Raw genomic sequence first — 6,145 nt, forward strand, 5'->3', positions numbered from 1 at the left:
GCGAAGTTTTCTAGTTGAGATGAGAAACAAAAAAAAAAAATGCAAACGATGTGTTATCTATTCAATACACTGTCTAGTAGCGCGTTTACGTCGCTTGCGTCGTCGTCATTTTCATCATTCGAGAACACACAAAGTACACACGCACACACATTTTACACTTGCACACGATCATCGCGTAATTAAAGAAATATTAAGAGTCATGATCAGCTTTTGACATGTAAAATTTAAGATTCGAGAAATAGAGATCGTCACAATCTCTTTGAAAGAATTAAACGGAGAACGAGGCGATTATTATTCTCATTAATATTATTATTATTATTACTATTATTATTATTATATTGTACATGGAAAGAATTTTTTTATGTTCAAGATTCGATGCATCGATAGGTGTTTTTCCACAGAAATTTCCACGCGGAGGATCTCACGATCAACACACACACACACACACATACACATACACACACACAGAGAGGCGACACTTTAACACATTTAGTAATTTGCGTGCACAATCTCTATTTATCGTAAGACAAGTTTTCACGACGCGAGACATGCTGCGTACATCAGCAGGATTAGCAAAAAAGAAAAGAAAAGAATATATCATTGATGATTTTCGTCGACGATACGCGATCGAGATTTCCATTCGTTTTGTCGGGACATGACGATAGAACAAAAAGAAAAAAAAAAAGAAAACCACAGAAACACCATAATACACATTCGTTTGTGCCTATGTTGTCAGTTACGTCTGGACGATTCTGTTAAAAAAAAAAAAAAACCGTAATGGACACTAAATATCTATAGATACACTATTCACGCGATTCTTGTTCTTGTATTCGATCGCTTGGCTAGGCCGAGCGTGTGTTTCATCCCCTGCGACGAACCTCTACGCAACTAAGAACGATTTTTTAACATGTTTCTTTGTTTTTTCTTTTTTTTTTCTCTTTGCTTTTTTAAACCGGCCACGAACCGCCCTTTTTTCTCGTTCTCGCGTCAGAAAACAGAAAAAAGGAACCATTTTATATGTGTTTTTTTCTCTTTGTATCAGCAGCGTGCGAACGACAGACAAAGAAGTAAAACGAGAACGATCTGTAAAGCGAATTATAAGTAGAATTCGACCTTTTTCGTGCGCATCACCAACCATCACCAACCATGCATAAACTCTTATACGCCCGACAGAGAGAAAGCGCAGTCGTACGGGGCTTCAGAAGTTCTCTATGGAAGTTAATTGTACACTCTTTGCCAAGGATTTATACGATCAAGAAGAAATGTACGAAGAGATTTGTGCATTTTTCTTTTTCTAGGATTATATATTACACACGATGGAACTGTAAAAACGAAAGAAAAGAACCCCTGTGCAGCTGGACCTTTCAGGGCACGTCGCGCGTGAGACTACTTTAGCCGCCATTTTGCACGTTTCTACATATCATATCGCGTCGCAAGATACCACAGAGAGGAGGCTGCCGACGTAACGATTCATTCAGTTCCTTTTTTCGTAAAAGGAGAAAGACGAGCGTTGATTAGGGAGAAGGAAGAAAGGAAAAGCGAAAGAAAGAAATAATAATATGGTAGACAGATGAGAGAGCGAGAGCGAGCGAGCGAGAGAGAGAGAGTGAGTGAGTGAGCAGAGTGAAAGGGGATAACAAAAGTGTGAAAAAAGAGAAATGCTAAAGACATTTGTTTCAAAGTTTTATGAACGTTGATGTAATGTAAATTAAGTTTTTAAACGATTAACACGGACAACAAATTCATTTTTCCTTTGGCGATATGTGTACTGTGCCTCGTTGCCACGAGAGAATCAATATTAGGTGAATTTATAACCCAACTTCGTTCTTTATTTTTTTTTTTTCCTCCAGTCTGAACTGTCAGCGTGATCCATCTTTCGATACCGATAATTGTGGCGAAAAAGAAAAAAAATAATCTTTACTGGCAATTGTATAACGATTTATACTTTTCCATTACGTTACTGTTCTTTTTTTTTCTTTTTCTAAACGAAGAGAAAAAATTAAGTAAATCGAGATATTCGACGGGTTAGACGTCCATCACGGAAACCCTTTTCGACAATGGTACTTTTCCAGCATTCCGTCACGCGTTAATCCGTTATCAATCAGGTCGACGCTATAATAATGGCCACTTCTCTATTTGCTTATCATAAAAATCTGCAATTGCATGATAATTCGTCTCGTTTAAAGTTCATTCTCGAATCTTGTGTTTTGAAAATCGATCGAATTGAAACAACCATTATTTATACGTCCACTTGGTAACTTGAACGCAATTTGTTCTCCTCCCGCCGTGAGAAAATGAATCGCTTCGAATTGAACACCGGGCAAGCCGTCGAAGACGCATTTCACAAGAAGCTCGAATAAACTGTAGCTTTGAATTTCCGATCGAAACACGAGGCAATGATCGTAGATATAATAAATTGTTATTTAACGCGCAACTAGCTTCATATGTATGTTCGTCCATCGACATCTTATTAAGTACGCGCGGATTACTGTGCGCTTTTTTTGTTCTGTTTTTTTTCTTTCTGTACGATCCTCCGACTCAATCTGTGAAAAGTAGAATTGAAGAGAAAGAAACGGAAGGAGGAGGGATTTATCGTGAACGTAAAATGATATCACGCACGGCTTGCAAATATAGATTGTTGGTTATTTGTCGTGATTATTCTATTAATAAATAGATTGATCGATTTAGTTCATTGATTCAGTCTTTCTCATGTTTCTGCGAAACTGCGCGCTTTCGAACATCGTTTCTACCAGCAGATCTCGTCAGACAGATTTGCGCGTGAATTATAGTTGAGAAGAACCGAAAGAGACTACGACAGTCGCGTAGAAAGGAATCGAATTCACGGTGAAATCTTCGATGAACTGAATTATACACGCCAAGTGGATAGATTCCATTGTTTCTCTTAATTTCGTTTCTTCTTTGCCTTTTTTTTTTAATTCCTCCGTGATAATTGAACGCTACCCGACCGCAAAGGTACACACAGACATTTTGCAGAATGTGGAATGGAGTCCGTGTAGAATACTGAAAGTTTATACATATAAATACTTACATGTATGTGTGTATATATACATGTATATGTATGTGTTATATACACATGCAGATTAATTTTTAATGATAGCAATTAACGAGATTGCTGCATTGTTGTAAAGAGAGAGTGTGTGTGTTCATGAAAGAATGAAAGAGAGATATGGGGAGAGAAAAAAGGCGATTTAGACGAAGAAAGATAGATAGATAGAGTGAGAGAGAGAGAGAGAGAGAGAGAAGCAGAGAGAAAAGAAGTAAGAGAAAGAATAATTGACTCTTCGATAGAAAGAGAAAGGGAGAAAAAGAGAAAACCTATACTCGTCGTTTTTGCCTGACATATTTTTCATCACCGTGTTACCACTGCAGAGACCACCAGTTTCTTTTGTTGTTTTCTTTGTCTACTTATCAAACTATCATCATGTCGCACCGTTTCGAATCATCTCTAGTAAATAAATTGTAATAATTGTGTAAAGAAAGAATTAATAAAGTAATTTAATATGTATATATATGCATATATGTATGCGTGTGTGATGTGCATATGTATATACGTTGAGGAGATGGGAGTAGGAGAGAGAGACGAAAGTGCGATTCGCGCGCAAGAGAGAGAGAGAGAGAGAGAGAGAAGAGAATTGTGAAACGAAACAAAAGTACCGTATACATATATATATATTTAATCGAGCAAAACTTTAGTGATTGCTTTCGATTTTTGCTGTTCGAATGCCTCTCGAACGAGACAGTGATTTACTAAGAAGGAGAAGAAGAGGAGAAAGAACAAAAATAATGAAAAGAAGGATGCGAGCATATTTCTAACGAACGATGTTTTTAGATCGAAAGGAAATAGCCCGATCCTACGACGAAGAATTAGAGAAACCACTGTGCTTCGAACCATGGAGTAGAGATAATTCCCATGATGCCCTAGTAGCTAAGTTCTATTCGCCAAAAAAAAAAAAATAAATAAATAGAAATAAAAATGCTACTCTTTTTCCGCTGATTTTAACGAAGATTCTGGACACGGATCGTTGATTAATGAAAAAAGAGAAGAGGAAAGAAAAAAAAATATGGAGAAAAAAGTTAAACGGAGATTGTTCCGTTCGAATTGCACGTTTTGAACGATCGTGGCTATATAGTAGTATAGTTAAGCACTGTATATGTCCGATATTGTACGCTTGATGAACAGCAAACGCTTGAATTAAGATGAATTGTAGTTTATTGTTATTACAATCATGTTTTTTTGGATTTGTACCGTTTCGTTGGTTCTTCGTATCGTAGAACTATGGATTTAATCGATTAAAAACAGAAAAGGAAAACAAACCACATCTATATGTATGTGTAAGCTCGTTTCGTTGCGAAAAAAACGTTAATAAATAAATAAAGAAATAATTTGCTCTGAAATTCTTCTCTCGATTGGTCTGAATACTTCTATAGATAAAATGAAAGGAGAAGAAAAAAAACGAATGTATTGTTTCTTTTTTTCTCTCTCTATCTCTATCTATCTATCTCTCTATCTCTCTCTGTCTCTGTTCCCGCTCTTTGAGAAAACGCATGTGCAAGATTCGCAAACGACGATGAAACATGACGCAGTCAAATTTCGTATTAAACTTCACCGCGTTTACGCAGGCTCAATGTATCGATATATTCTTTGTATACTCCTGGAGATTAATCTCGTTTTGTAAAGTGTCTTACCTTTGTTAGTAATCGTGTCTGTCTACTCTTTTTTTTTTTTCTTTCTTTTTTCTACGACAAATAATCATTGATCTAATTAAAATAGCAAACAGGTTAACGATGTAAGTCTCGATTTAACGATTTATCGCCGATAAATGCGACGCTGATTGAAAAGAAGGAATTTTTCCAAATGAATTTATCCGCTTACATTTTAATCGTAGCTTCTCTAACTCCGTAAGATTCACCTAAATTTCTGCTACACCGAAGAACGGCACGTTCGATTTCTTTCGAAAGCATACAACAGAGAAACAGAGCTTAGGACTCCGTCTAATTAATTACCGTGACTCTGTACCTTGCACCTACTCTGGTCCATCTTCGAAACATACTAACGTAACACCAAACCGCGTCTGTGCGTTCAACACACGTAGTCTTAAGACACGATCAGCATGAATCCCTCTTTCGATCACGAAAAAGATCGTAAACGTGTACATAAGGGAATGGCGAGGGACGCGCAAGAAGAAGAGAAGAAAAAAAAAAATGAATAGTCCGTTTTTACGCAAACGTTTAACGTAACAACAAGCACCTCCTCGACGAGACGATCGAACGGGTGCGGAAAGAAGTATAAAAAGAAAAACGAAAAAAAAAAAAAAAAATAAGTACGAAGAATTTCGGTGATTTTTTAGAAGAGAATTTTTAGAGGCGGACCTTACGGCACCTTACGCGATCGAATTTTTATAAGCTTTTTACTTTTGCACCACTAGCGATTCTGTCCGTAAAACCACTTTCTCGCGTTTTACCTCCACCATAAGGTAAGAAGCGAAGGAAAGAAGGAAAAGTTCGACGAAAGGGAGAGAAAATAAAAGCTATGTTCGTCGAAGAAAGTAACCATCACAGTTCGAGATCGATAATTAAGAACACTTCTGACTATTTTTCGCCCAGTTAGAGACGACTTAATCGAAAGATAGGTAAGGGTTCGAGGTATTTTTCGCGCAGATTTCAAAAAAAAGAAAACTAACGGTGGCAATATAAGTGGTAATGTATTCGTCACACCATCTTGTTTCTACAATAATAATAGTGTATATATATGTGTGTATATATATACATACGTATATTATAGTCAAAGTTATAGTCGAGGCGCGCACCGAGATGTGCGAGATCTTTCACACCTCGAGGATCGTCTTTTGTACGAACCTTTCTTTCTCTCGTGTATCCATACGCTTGAAGAACTCGCTTATAGGACTGTAAATGACTATACGACATCCTCTTCAGAAGTACCTTTGCCCAACCGAACCGACCGTTTTTCCACCAAAAGACGTTCCCCCTGGACTGGAAAATCGTCCGCTGTTATTCTTATAAAGCTATTTTTCATCCTGTCGAACGAACACACACGAGTTCCGTGACACATTGGACACTCGTTATTTGACTCAGCGGTGTTCACGCTATGTATCGAGTTTCATTT

This window comes from Habropoda laboriosa, unplaced genomic scaffold (assembly GCF_001263275.1).
Source record: "Habropoda laboriosa isolate 0110345459 unplaced genomic scaffold, ASM126327v1 scaffold572, whole genome shotgun sequence".
Lineage (NCBI taxonomy): Eukaryota > Metazoa > Arthropoda > Insecta > Hymenoptera > Apidae > Habropoda > Habropoda laboriosa.